General features: G+C 42.0%; 2 non-coding genes across 2 annotated transcripts; both read left to right on the top strand.

Moving 5' to 3' along the window:
* Positions 1–12,507: 12,507 nt before the first annotated feature.
* TRNAI-UAU lies at positions 12,508–12,600 on the top strand. Its single transcript is given in 2 exon segments — positions 12,508–12,545; positions 12,565–12,600. It is a non-coding gene; the product is annotated as a tRNA-Ile (tRNA).
* Positions 12,601–12,611: 11 nt separating this feature from the next.
* TRNAT-AGU lies at positions 12,612–12,685 on the top strand. Its single transcript has one exon. It is a non-coding gene; the product is annotated as a tRNA-Thr (tRNA).
* Positions 12,686–14,911: the final 2,226 nt, after the last annotated feature.

The raw sequence follows: 14,911 nt of genomic DNA, 5'->3' as shown, positions 1-14,911 counted from the left end.
ATAACTAGGAAATTCCTCAAAGTCGTGTGGTTTGTGGGTTGTTTTTTTTTCCTTCAAAAAGTCCCTTTCTTCTGGGCCTGATAATGAACATTGCCTCTGCTTTCCACCCCATGTTGCCTTCACATTATTTCTAATAGCTTAAAAAAAAGGAGGGGAAGAGCTCAACTCATGAATACTTCTGGAATGCTGTTTAAACAGGATTAGAAGAAGCGTAGCTATTCCAGGCTTGCGATGTGGAGGGAAAGCAATGTCGAAAATGTTCCTTTTTTATCATTTAGTGATAGTATAAAAGTAATTCAGTCCCCACTTAAACAATACCTGGGGTAACTCTGTGTGTATCATCTGTTCCATCAGAGATGATTATAGGAAATTAAACTGCTGCAGAGACAAAAGTGGTTCCCATTTTAAAGAACTTTATCAAAATGTTAAAGAAGGATAATATTCTAAAGAGCTTACTTTTTAGCTTCTGTTTGCCTTCAGCAAAACTGTGTATTACCATCACTGTTCAAATTGCAGCTAGTTTTCTTTCTAACAAAAGACATTGTTTTTCCCCCCCTCTCCTCTTATATCTTTGCAGGAGACAATAAAGTATCTCTTCTTATCCAGAAACACTGAGCGCTCTTATCAGCCAAAAGGTAAGAGAAAGGAAGTATCTTAGCAATAAGGGATTTTTTTTTTTCTGTGTCACGCTTTTATTTTATTTTTTTTTCAGTAGGTCAGCAAAAGAGTCCCATTGTCTGAGATACTATCCCTTATTGTTAGGGGGAGAGCTTGAAATCAAGATAAAACTCTTATGCTGGGAGAGCAGAATCGCCCTAACAGGCCTCTGTCTCTTTCTTTTTCAATAAAAGAATTCTGATGTAAATTTTATCTTGGTGAACTGTCCCCTTGCTCGGTGACAGATCCTATCAATGGACCTGACAGAACGGGGGAAAAAAATTGGATGCTGAAGAAAGAAGTGTGTGCATGCATGTCTGTGCATGCGTGTGTACACCACACGCACACACAGAGCAGGAAAGCTCTTTGGTTTACTATGGGCTGTGACATCAACTACACTCTATTATACAAAGATTCATAGACTACCCTCTATAATATCTTAGCACTCTACAGTAGTGAATAAAACAATGTGATTAACAATCATGCCGTGTTACGGCCTGTCTTTCACGTCCTCTTCCCAGGGGGAGGATTCTGTGTGTGCAGTGTAATTTATTTATTTATTTATTTGCAGTAGGATTGCATTGCTTTATTTCCCCTTCAGATCCATTCTCCTTTGTGATATTACTAGGGAGAGCAGGTTATACACACCAAGAGTGGAAGGAGAGGTGGTTGGTGATGATCCTTTGATCCTGCTGTAATTTTTTTTCTACAATCGGTAAGCTGCTGTTGTAGCCATACAGTCTCCTACTGGTGGCTAAGAAATACCTGAAGATTGGTCTTTCACACAGAGGTGCTCCACTCTTAGGATACGACATACATTTGTCCCCAAGAGGCCAAGTTGTAGATGGGGGCCCCTATCTGGACGCTTTAGGTAATCTTTTAACTTTGTTAGGCTCAGGGCATTGAGCACTGTGAAGATAGGGGCTTAGAGTCAGATCTAATAATCAGTACATCAGGTGGCTGAACAGGACTTGGGTGGATTTTTGGTGCCTTGAGTTGTAAATAGTGATCAAACCCACTCCAGGGGAAGCAAAACTGTTTGAGAACCTAAATTTTGGCCCAGAACATGTCTAGGTATCTAGAGCATGTTCAAATGCACCCCAGTCTAAGCAGCCAAGTGCCTTATTCCCACCTAGCTGCTTCCCCATCTCTTGTCTGGATCAGAAGTCCAGTCTTTTATGCCCTCTCAGACTGCACTGACCTCACACCAACAGTGCTGAGTTTAGTACACAGCCCAGCCCCTGGAACCACTATCATTTAAAATACTAGGGGGGTATCCAGTGCTTTTCCATTTATTGGTGTATTTATTTTTATTCACTGAGTGTCCTAGGAATAGGGCCATACAGGGGAATCCATTCACTACTACACTACAAATTCAGGTTCCCTCTTCAGTTCCTTCCAGTTCCATGCTTATCTATCTATCTATCTATCTATCTATCTATCTATCTATCTATCTATCTATCTATCTATCTATCTATCATACTTAAATCCCTTAATATTAATATCAAGAAAAAAGAAGAAAGAAGACACCAGAAGTTAAGCTCCTAAATCCACATGGTTGTACCTGAATAAAAATAAGTAATTTCATTTCCAAAGGTGCTGAGAACCTGTGGTTGCCCTTGACTTCAATGATAGTTATTGCTGTACAACACTTCAAAAAATAATGGCATTTTATTTAATTGTTTGAATACAATTTAGGAACCTAATTGTAAGCAAAGAGGTTTTTAAAAAAATTAGACCCTGCATAGAGAGTTATTTGGTTAGTTGAGTGCCCTAAAAGATACAGTATTATTCTTACTATTATTGTGAATGATCACATCAGTATTACTTAGTTTCTACAAATCTGCAGAATAAAAAATGTCCAATCACACAACTCCCTTTAGCAGGTTACCTGTGTCATCCTGAAGCTCTGTTTAGTATTTACCTTTTATACGGTTTACTGCTTAGGTAGATAACAAGTCTTTTTCTTTTCTTTTGTTTTTTCTTTGAGTGTAGTTGATTTCACAGTCACCTTGATAAATTAGCATTTCATCTCATTTGCTCCAAGAGATCTCTTCATATATATCTGCTTTGTTTGTTTGTTTTTTCCTTCTAAGCATTAGTACATTTTTTCCATTAAGTTCACTTTTATGCATTAAAAGGAAAAAAAGACAACACCAACAATATATTTGGTGATTTCAAAAATGATTTTCCCTTTTCTGCATATTTTTTCCCCTTTGCTCATCTGTTACTTATTTTTTTTCCCTTCGACGTTGCTATTTTGGCAGCGATGACAATATGGAAATCCATACATATTGGTATTCCAATAGAGATTTGCCTAGCCAAACAGAAGCAAAAAAATTATGTGAATACAAATGTATTAACTGCAAAGATAAATCACAACCTGCAGGCGACATGAATAAGCCACCAAAAAAAGAGGAAAGGAAGTGGGGTGGGGAGGGAAGCTTGGAACCAGCTGGAGTCAAAAGATGGGACATCACATAGAAAAATCAGGAAACATTTATAAGCGTGACTTGTTAGTACTGCACAAGCAGAAGATGCAGGATAATTGAAAAAGCAAGCAGGCCTACAACCACAGAGCTATGCGGAAGTTTTATCATCTTTGGAAATTGTCTATGCTCATTGTTAGTCTTTTTATAACTCTACCTTGGTTTGGGGGTCTTTTTCTTTCCTCTTTTTTATTTTTTTTTTAAAAGTTAAAAAAATATGAACTTAGGAAAGCCAATTTCATGTGCTGTTAATTTAATTCCCAACATAAAACCTTACTTCTTCTGATGGAAAATGAAATTACCCTTTCTACATCCTTTTTATCTGTCAGTTAAATTCTTTTCCCCCCCTACTTCCCCTCAAAAAAAAAATATCCCCACACACATATATTATGGGTTATATTTTCTGTGCTTGCTATAAAGTGAAAATAGGGAGAGGTAGCTTTAACCACTGTAAGCACATACAACCTGCTTGGTTATCACTTAAAGATGCTGCAGTGACAACCCTTAAGACTCTGAATCTCCTTTGGAAGGTTACAGATGTCTTGGCTAATTTTCATTTTTCATCTGTCCTGGTATTTCATAGCAAAGCAGTTTTAATAATGGGACTTGTAACAGAGTTAACCTTTCTATTTTGCAATATCTTGTTAAGAAATGGCTCTTGGAGTAGCTCCTTTTGCTCAAATCTGTCCGTGAGTGAAAGTATGAAAATAAGGTATATCTCTTGTGACAGAAATGGAGGATGTTCTCTGGGATTCCTTCCGGAGGATGAATCTTAGTTAGTTGTTTGGGGTTTTTTTTGTCTCCTCTTCTTGTTGCCACTGTTAGATAGTTATGAGAGAGCCACCTTCTTTTATCCACCCTTGTGGTTAATTTGTATTACCTTAGAGTTGACTGGAAAAAGGATTGCTGTCCTATGTGAAAAAAAAAACAACATATATATATATATTTTTTTTTTTTTTCATCAACAAAATAAAGTTGATAAAGGGCAAAAAGTAAGAAAAGCAGCTGAAATCTATACATAGGTGTGTATGGGTGTGTGTTCCTTCTTGGGGTGAAAAGAAGAGAAGAGAAGATCCATTAAAAATAGAGAGGATGACAATTTGATACTCAGCGTCTGCATGCACATGAGAAGCTGACTCCTCAGTGGCTCGTTACTACCGTGGAATAGTGTTGCATGGCATGATGCGTGTCCCGATGCTACTGCGCAGTAGTAATGAGTTACTGTGCAGTCAGTGTCACCCAAAGCCATTTGGGGACACTACCATACAGTAACACTGGTTACTACCTAATCATTTGGTACTTCTTTATGCAAGTACTAAAAGACTGTGCAATAACAACTGTGCAGTCAGTGTCTCGTGTAGACGTGGCCAGTTGCTCCATTCTGCTATTTGGGGTAAAAGATGAGCATTGCTATAAGCCGTTTTGATTTCAACATATTCTAGGACCACAAAGAGGATACTTCATCTGCTGAGTATTGCAGCAGTCTTAAGGCTGCTGTATTTAATGCTTTGCCCCTCAGAGCCCCAGGGGATCTGGGAAGAAGAGAATCACCATAATGTAGCACATTTGATTGATACCCTTGATAGACAGAGAAAAGAGCTTGTGTGGAGCCCTTATTCCAATTTGGCTTTGGCTTGGGAGGTTGCTTGCCCAGAGAGAGGTTATTTCTTCCCACATGAGGCCTCTGATATTGCTTAGTGTACTGGAGAATCAGTCGGGCTGTGTCTGTTTGATTAAATAATGCTGAATTTAGGGTCACCCGACACAAAACAGTGCTTTGGCTTCATTCTATAGCAAAGCTATAGGTGGCTTGATCCTGATCCCACTTACACCAGTGATGGCTCAAGTCGATGGAACGACGCTTGTGTTAAGTTAGAGTGACCAAGAGAAAAATTACGCCCGGAGCCCATAAAGTGCAAGTATAAACAGCCTCGCATTTTTTTAACCTGGCTGCCTATACCTGGAAGGCATTCAAAACATGCATTTGCAGTTATTTGTTACTCCCGAAATGATTAAAGTAAATCACATTGTTTGATATGAAAAATATGTTGTACACACACCTCTATTTTTCTCACTGCTCTGCCCTCCACGCTTTATTCTGCAGTATAATCAAAATGCAAAATACACTTTGAAAAATTAAATGGGAGACACAAGTGTGAATCATGAGGTTATTTGCATGTTTGGCCCTTCAATTCATTAGGGGTTTCAGCTTTTCCAAGAGGAAAACTGTCACATTTACATATTGTTACAGAGGCATGCAAATAGTACTCGAAAACTATAGTTTATTCAGTGCATTACAAGCTCATGAGCTGCCAAACAGTAATTCCAGTTCTTGAGTAATATGTGTTTTTGCAAACCTGGCATAATAACATTGTATTATAGTATTGCCCACTAGGGCCACTTATAGTTATGTCAGCATTTCCATTATCAAGCCCTTCGTTCAGGGGCATGTACACTGCATGTCAGCTGTACAAATTCTCTCTCCAGGCTACAGCTTGACATACATGGTCTCAGTCCCAGAGCAAATTTCTTTTGCAAATTTTGAAAGGCAAAATCACAGAGGTTGTTTGAAAGTTCTACGTGGGCAAATACAATAGCAGCAGCAAAAAAAAAAAAAAAAAAAAAAATCAAATTATTTTTTATGATTCTGTCATCTAAAATATTGCTGTGGTTTGCCATCACTGACACACATACATTTGCTGGCTCTTATAATCCATAAAGCAGGCTTTACCTTTGAGAATGTAAAAGATTAAGAAAGGATATTACTAAACTGTCCCATCTGAAAAAGTGAATTGATTCGGTAGATATCTGCAACCTTGTTTATACTTGGGATTAGCCTCAAGCTAATTGGCAATTAGCAATTGGTCTAACTGGGTTGAGATGACCCTCAATTGCAGACAAGAGCATCATGATTTACATCACTTGTGTTTATCCCCAGCTGAAGCAGGGGTCATTTCAACCAGTACAAACTGGAGCCTTCTTTTGTCTGTGTTCAGGATTGGCTTCCATCTGGTTCCTAACTGATGAATCCCAGGTACAGACAAGGCCCATATCAGGAAAATGCCAACTGCAGTTGGCACAGACTGGCACTTCCATGTATTTCAGCAAAGGAACCAAAGTCGGAATGAATCATGGCAACTGAATTAATCTTTTGGCCTTTGAGATGGTCTTTATCAGGTTGACATTCAGGGAAATTGCTGAGATAGTATCCAGAAGGCGATACCATGATTGCCCATGCTATTCTTTTGGGCAGCAGCTACCAGGATATGATTGAGTTCAGGATCCTGATAAAAGGAAGGAAGGAGAGCAGCAGAGTATGGACACTAGACTTCAGAAAAGCAGACTTTGCTTCACTCAGGGAACTCATGGGCAAGATCCCCCGAGAAGCCAGTCTGAGGGGGAAAGGAGTCCAGGAGAGCTGGTTGTATTTTAAAGCAACCTTACTGAGGATGTGGGAACAAACCAACCTGGTATGCAGGAAGACTAGGCTTAGCAGGGAACTCTTCAGTGAGATAAAACACGTAACAGAAGCTTACAAGAAGTGGGAACTTGGACAAGCAACTAGGGGGAATATAACAGTGTTGCTTGGGCATGCCGCAATGAAATCAGGAAGGTCAATATGCAATTACAGTTGTAGCCAGCAAGTGATATGAAGGGTAACAAGAAGGGTTTCTACAAGTATGTCAGTAACAATAAGAAGATCAGGGAAAATGATCCCCTACTGAATGGGCGAGGCAACCTAGCGACAGAAGATATGGAAAAGGCTCAATGCAGTCTTCGCAGGCAAGGTCAGCTCCCAGATTACTGAATCGGCAGCGCAGTTTGGCAGGGAGATAAGCAGCCGACAGTGGTGAAAGAACAGGTTAGGGGCTATTTAGAAAATCTGGATGTGCAAAAGTGCATGGGGCCAGACAGGATGCACTGAATGAATGGACAAGGGCAAATATAATGCCCATCTTTAAGGGAAGAAGGAGTATCCAGGGAACTACAGACCAGGCAGCCTCACCTCAGCCCCTGCAAAAATCCTGGAGCAGGTCCTCAAGGAGTCCATTTCTAAGCATTTGGAGAAGATGATGATTAGGAACAGTCAGCATGGATTCACCAGGGGCAAGTCATGCCTGGTCAACCTGATTGCCCTATATGATGAGATGACTGGCTCTGTGGATGCAGAAGAGCAAGGACATCCACTGCTTTTCCACAACTGCAGATGCAGTTGTAGCAGTGGCTTTTGATGTAAACTGCCACAACATTCTCGCAGGCAACCTAAGGAAGTACAGGTTCATAGATTTGTAGATTCATAGATGTAGGGTCGGAAGGGACCTAAGTAGATCATCAAGTGCAACCCCCTGCCCTGGGCAGAAGAGAATACTGGGCTCATATGACCCCAACCAGGTAGACGTCAAGCCTCCTCTTAAAGACCCCCAAGGAAGGAGCCAGCACCACTTTCCTTGGAAGTTGGTTCCAGATCCTCGCCTCCCTGACTGTGAAGTAGCTCTTCCTGATGTCCAGCAGGAACCTACTCTCAAACAACTTATGGATGTCATTCCTTGTTACTCCGGGGGTGCACAGGTGAACAGGGTCTCTCTCATTCCTTGCTGGTCCCCCCTGGTAAGTTTGTAGATGGTCACCAAGTCACCTCTCAGCCTTCTCTTGTGAAGACTGAACAGGTTCAGGTCCTGTAGCCTCTCCTCGTAGGGCCTGTCCTGCTGTCCCCGGACCATATGAGTGGTCTCCTCTGGACCCTCTCCATGTTGTCCACATCTCTCCTGAAATGCGGCGCCCAGAACTGGATGCAGTACTCCAGCTGCAGCTTGACCAGTGCCGCATAGAGGGGGAGGATCACCTCCTTGGCCCTGCTCGTGATGCATCCGTGGATGCATGACAAGGTACGGTTAGCCTTCCTGAATGCATCCTCACATTGGCGGCCCATGTTCGTTTTGGAATCGATAATGACTCCAAAATCTCTTTCTGCCACCGTGCTCTCGAGAAGGGAGTTCCCCAGCCTATAGGTATGCTGCTGGTTCTTGAACAGGTAGGATGAACAGATTGTAAGGTGGATAGAAAACTGGCTGGACCGTTGGGCTCAGAGGGTAGTAATCAATGGCTCTGTTTAGTTGATAGCTGGTATCAAGAGGAGTGCCCCATGGGTCAGTTTTGGGGTTGGCCTTGTTCAATACCTTCATCAACAACCTGAGTGCCCCCTCAGCAAGTCTGCAAATGACACCAAGCTGGGGAGGGCAGTACATATGCTTGAAGGTAGGGCTAGGATTCAGAGAGACATCGACAAATTGGAGGATTGGTCCAAAAGAAATCTCATGCGGTTCAACAAGGACAAGTACAAAGTCCTGCACTTAGGACAGTCCTACGCACCGCTGCAGTCTGGGGGCTGACTGGCTGGGCAGCAGCTCTGCAGAAAAAGTGGACACTAAGCTGGATATCAACAAGCAGCGTGCCCTTGTTGCCAAGGAGGCTAACGGCATCCTGGGCTGCACTGGTAGGAGCATTGCCAGCAGATCGATAGGAGTGATTTTTCCCTCTATAGTGGTGTGTGTTGCCGCTACATTTGCTGCCCTGCTTTTTTTCTGTGTGGACTTTTTTGACCCCGGGATCTCTGTGCTGGTAGCAAGGTAGCACTATGGAGAATGCCTGAATATGTGGTGTGTGATGCCTCAGATGGGTCTGTGGCACCATATACCATACGGCTGTGCTCGTCTTGATGCAGCCATCATGTCTAAATGGAGCAAAGTTGATAGCTTTTAGAAACCTAAGTTACCTTTGAATAGGAACTCAAAATATAGGCAAATAGTTTCTCTTTTCTCTCCTGACAGGACAATTCTCAATACTTGATACTTTGCATGCTCAGTAGCTTCCTTCTCTTACGATCTCACGAGGTGGTTTTTTTTTTTAGTACTGAGAGTTTCTGTACATGTGGAGATGTGGTGTTTCCTAAATCCACATTGATAAACGAGGTTGTAAACCCTTTGAAGGAACTGTTACAGCATCGTGTGTTGATGATCCATAGATTTAGGACTTCTAAGCACACAATGGCAGGGCAGTCTAATGTTTCAGTGTACTGTATCAATGCTATGTGGATTATGGGCCAGTTGTAGCTATTTGAACCATGCTTTTGAATCCATATTGTTGCTCTTTGAGGGTTTGTTAAAGGAGCCTGGGATCAATACACTTCAATATCCCTCAGAAAGAGGGACTGCAGATTAACATATCAGAAAACTCCATCTAGTTGGGCATGTGGCTCCTCTGTTTAGTGTAGTGCAAACAAGCCTGAGCTGCTCTAATCAAGTTGGTTTAGGTATTGATTATGATGTGGCCAAGGGCTAGCTGCCTACGTATGTACCCAACTTCTCTGCCAAGTTTTGCAGTCGGTGCCAAGAGACTGCTACTGTGACCAGACTGTTCCTCGTATGCAAGGTGGGCAGTCTGCAGCTAGTGCAGGCACGTCTGCACTGACTGTGGTGCAGGTATGACCTGTGCCAGGGGACAAACCAGGTGCTCAAAGGAAAGGAGTCGGAGGTGCAGTTTTGGTTGTGCATCAGTTTTTCCATGTGTAAAATGAAGGTAATGGTCTTTCCTGATGGTTCGTATTTCTATAAACTCAGCTTAGGAGGCAATATGATACAGGGAACCAGGGGATTGTACCCAAGAGACATGGGTCGTCTGCCTGATTTTGCTACTCACCCGCAGACTGACCTTAGGCAACCGGCTGTTTCCCTTCCCACGTGTCTTGTCTTTTTACATTGTGGATCCTTCAGTGTGAGGTTTGTCACTTGCTATTTGCTTGTACAGTGCCTAGCACCAGGGGGTCCAGCTCACTTGGGACCACTAGGCCCTGCAGTAAGATAAATAATAATACTACAGGTACATGGGACTTTACAGCTGTATATGGACACAATGGAGCTGTATCTATTTCAACGAGCAGCAAACGTGGTTCGGGATCCCAGTCTCCGGTTCCTTCCTTGTTGTTGAGGTAACTTACAACCGAAATCTTGGCGTCGCATATGTTGCTTTTCTTTTTTCCCCTCTTTGGTGGAATTATTATGACCACATGCGCGAGTTGAGAAATATCCCCCAAAATGGCTTGTTCATTAAGAATAGAAAGCTGCAGCCTTTAAATCACACATTTATGCAATTTTTAACTGTTTTAAACTAGCACAAAATGGTTCGTGGGAATTATGCAAGTATAGATCATTTTAATTTGAATCGTTGTGGAATCATAAAGGACTCAGTTCTTTAATTTTGTGCCTTCAAGTCAGCCACTTTGATTAAAAAATAATAAACCATGAGAGCCGAAGGGTCCTTGCAGGTTCTTCTAGCTATCATGGATCCCTGATCTTTGGTACTAATTCTTCTCATTAATATTAATAAAGGGCTGATAGGCCATCTCAAAGCATACTACAAAAACCATGCAATTAATTGCTTGTAGTGTTTTTTTATGCTTATTTTGCACAATGAGAAGCGATGCCTCAGGAGTCTAAATACCAGTTAATCAATAACATCAAATCCACTGAAAATGAGCCCTTCAAGTCCTGTTTTCATAAATCTTCACTAATTTTAAGCAGAATTAAAACTAATTACATGTTGTTTGTTTTTAAATTAAAAAAAAAAAAGAAGAAGAAAAGGAAGAGGAGCAGGAGCAGCAAAGGAGGGTTTTCAGGTACTTCCTGATTTCTTCCTGTTGGCGCTGCAGGTTTTAATACCCAAACTGCTGGATTTTGGAGATGGTTTCTGCCCTTCTGCTGCATATCTGCAATTATCATCAGAAGAAATGAGAAGATAGTTTCGTTGATGAATATCTGGTTCCTATTTCTCCTTTAAAGTGACTAAGCTGCCACTTACCTCAAAATGGCATGCCTTTCTCAGAAGAGTCGATCCTATTTCTCTTCTAATGTACCCAGGTCTCCCTTGAACTCCGTGGGAAGAGTTATGGCCCTAATGATTTCAACCCTGCCAGGATCTAGTTTGATTTAATTCCCTAAGAGACACGGTGCCCTGTTGGGAGTCAGCTCATTCAGTGGAGAGCTCTACCAGCATATCCCACAGATACCAACCTTGACTTCAATGTAAGTAAAGGTGGGAAAGACTGGTGATGATGGCAGTACTGCCTTTTTCCCCAAAGCTTCATCATTAAGGCATATGTCCATGATGCTGAGATGGTTTAAGCCACATCTCCCATTTCCTCAAGCAGTGCCCTAGCTACCAAGTCATAGACTAGGTTAAGGTGAGAGCTTTCCTCAACCTTCCTCTATCCTTTGAAGTTGGACCATTTGTTGGAAAAAAAAAAGTGCAAAACCTGGGGCCAGTCTGTAGTTTAATCAGGCTGATTAGTGTGGTGGTTTCTGTTTATTAACTAATGATTTATGTAAAAGATATTAAGAGGCAGGGGGGAACCCAACAGTGTCCTATAGACGGGTGGGTAAGGAACTCACCGGAGCATCCTCCCAGCCCTAGTGCTCGGTTTATTTCTGTGCCTTTCCCTTGTTTTATTTTAAACCAATGATTGACTAATGCAGGGCTTTTGAACTGGTGACTCATGGGCTGCATGTGGCTCTCCATGTAAATGGCTGTAATCACCATGAGGATGAACAGAGAAAGGTGTGCATAATAGTAGGGGTTTCCAAAGACTCCGGGTAACTTCTGTGTGCTATTGGTTTTCTGCTCCTACTCATGCCTGTGATCGGTTCCGTAAGTCACCTGGCCATATTTCTTTTCTCCAAGCTTTATAAATACAGGAACATCCTTCAGCTCTTAGCAAAGGCCCTGCCAACACTTCTAATATACATGATGAGCTAGATTCACCGAGATCCACAGAGAACATAACCTTAATCTAAGCAGTCCATTGCAATCTGTGAAACAAGACTACGAATAGCCCTAATATAGAAGAATGGAGTAAATAAAGGTTCTCTATTAAATGCACACACACACACACACATCTCAAGTGGCTTCTTGAATCTCAGGCTGTATGCACACAAACTGCAATTGCTGCGGTGACCACAGCTAGTTTAGATATACCCAGGTTCATTTTTAGGTTAGCTATGTTAGGCACAGCTAGCAGTGTAGTTACTGCAGCATGGAGCTCCACACAGGTTAACCATGCAAGTATTTCTCAGGTGGGTTTTGCAGCCCTTGTTTACTGATTTGGCTAGTTTTCTAGCATATACTTGAACCAGCTGGGTAAAAGCTATCTATACAAGCTGCCATTTGAGCCATCACTTGTACACAGCTGCCGGGGATATTGTAGAGGTGCAGAAGTGTGTCGGTAGTCATGGCATTGCTCCTTTATACCTGTTAGCGCCCTTCCCAGCTCAAGACATCAGACCTCGGTGGGACTCTAAGCCATACACCAGCTCCAGTGGTGCAATGGGTTAGCACATGGTACTTATAGCCTAGTGTTGGGGAAGTGATGCCAAGGTTGTGAGTTCAAGCCTCACCTGGAGCATAGAATTAAGAGGTACCATGGCTTAAATGGTCAAAGCACCTGTCTAGTAAACAGGAGATTCTGGGTTCAAATCCCAGTGGTACCTTGAAGTTGAGTTTTGCTGAGGTCTTATGACCCCTCCCACCCCCAGTGCTCCTTCCTGCCCATGGCAGGGGGTCGGACTAGATGATCTGTCTAGGTCCCTCCCGACTCACTGATTCTGTGATTGTGGGGATATTGCTGAGGCACTGTGCTATCGAGCAGTCCCCTTGGGAGAGGGTGCCTACTAACTGAACCTTATTCAGGGCTGTGCTGAATGGTAGAGCCCCTGCCAAAGATATTTCTCGGAGGAAAAGACTACTCAGAAGAGGAGTCAGGGCATTAAATTATCTAAGGCCCTTTTTCAGCAATAATAAAGAATTTAGCAAACGGCTGCAAGCGTTCCCGATGGAACAAACTTCCTGCAACTGTTGACATGCACATTTGCTATCCACAAATACCCCTATGTTACAAACAAGAAGTTACTCACTTCAGTTGTTCTCCTGTATACAAATTGAAGCTGTTGGGAATGCTAGCAAGGCTGGAGGGTTACATTCCTGAGAAGAGTGGCAAATACTTCTATTGTGTTGCTAGGTTCAAACAGCTGTACTATTAAATAATTAAATGCACCTGGGAATTGTCAGGGACGGGATTTATATGTTCCTCTGGGGAGTATATCACTGGCTACTGAAATAGGGCGTCTAAAGGAAAATATAGTACCTGTGTTCCAGAAACTATTGGCTAGCAGAGCCAGGGCTTGAGTGTGTTAACCTGTGTCATGAACCCTGTCTTTTAATCTCTTGCAGCTATACTACTCCTTATAGTTACTGGAATCAGAGCACTAACTTTTCTAGTGGCTTCAGATACAGCATACACACTTATGGGAACCTGGGTAGATGGTCTTATGTAGCTTTTATCTGATTGCAATGTGGTTCCAATATGTTAAGCAGGTGAAAGGCAGTAATCCAGGCTGCCCGGTCCAGCGTAAGACAATGGAATGGTTAAATCAGGACTGTATCAACAAGGAATTAGAGGCTTAAAAATATAATTAAATGTCAATCAGCATGGGTTTTTTTGAAAGTTGAACTTCTCAAATGAGCCTACTTTCTCGTCTCGTCTTGTCTAATCTCTTCTTACTGGTTAAGGTGTCAAAGCAGCGTACTTGGATTTATCCAAAGCATTTCGCTCCACACTGTATGATAGTTTGATTAAAAACAAAAAGAAAAAAATCCCAAAGAACTAGGATTAAGAGGACACAGATGTTTTAAACCCTGGGTCACTGAAGATTGTGGCATCTTGTTAACTGGAGGATATTGGTGAATAGGTTTGTTTCTAGTTCAAAACTATAGGATTATAGCATTGGAAGAGGGTCATCTAGTCCAACCCTCTGTACAGAGAAAAGATTGATTATGCCTTAACCATCTCAGAAAGATGCCTACCAAGCTTCTTCTTGAAAACCTCCAGTGAAAAAGATGCCACAGCTTTCCAAAACAGGTTGTTTCATAGTCATATGGTTCTTATCATTACAAGGAGCAGTTTGTTTTTGTCTTGGGATTTTTTCTTATTTTTTAATTTGTTGTGCTTTCCCAAAATTTAATCTAAATCCATTTAGCTGCAATTTAAACCTATTGCCTCATATCCTGCCCTCTACAATAAAGAACAGTTGGTATCCTCCTCCTTTCTGGGAGCCTTTGAAATATTTGAAGACTGCCATCATATCCTTCCTTAATCTCATTTTCTCTGAACTAAACATGTCTACTTCTCTCACCTTTTCTGCTATGGCTTTTATTCCAAAGCCTTAGTGTCTTGCTTCTAGCCGCTTACTAGTTTCTTTACTTTCTTCCTGAAATGCAGAGGTGTTTGATCACATTGATGACTCATTGATTTTGTCACCCACCATCACCTCAAATCCTTCTTGGCAGTACTACCTAGGCAGTCATTTCCCCTTATGTATTTGTGCATTTAATTATTTTTCCCTTCCCATTCACAGTGGTGCTCAACCTGTGGTCTGACAGCCATGTCATGTGGCACCATGAAAATTTGGTAGCAGAGGAGAGGTGGTACCATTCATTGCTGCTTCCCTACTGTCAAATTTCCAGCCCTGTGAAGAGGCCCTGGTGCAAATGACATGGCTTTGCATGCTTTAATCACTAGTCTGGCATGGGGCTGGTGCACAGGATCAGCAAACAGATACAGCATATAGCCAGAATCTGCCATGCAGAATCATGGAATCATACAAAATTAGGATTGGAAGGGACCTCAGGAGATCATATCTAGTCCAACCCCCTGCTCA

This window comes from Gavialis gangeticus, unplaced genomic scaffold (assembly GCF_001723915.1).
Source record: "Gavialis gangeticus isolate Ggan-Ray unplaced genomic scaffold, GavGan_comp1, whole genome shotgun sequence".
In the NCBI taxonomy this organism is placed as follows: Eukaryota; Metazoa; Chordata; order Crocodylia; family Gavialidae; genus Gavialis; species Gavialis gangeticus.
The sequence above is the reverse complement of the archived record's forward strand: the minus strand, read 5'-3'. Positions and strand labels throughout refer to the sequence as shown.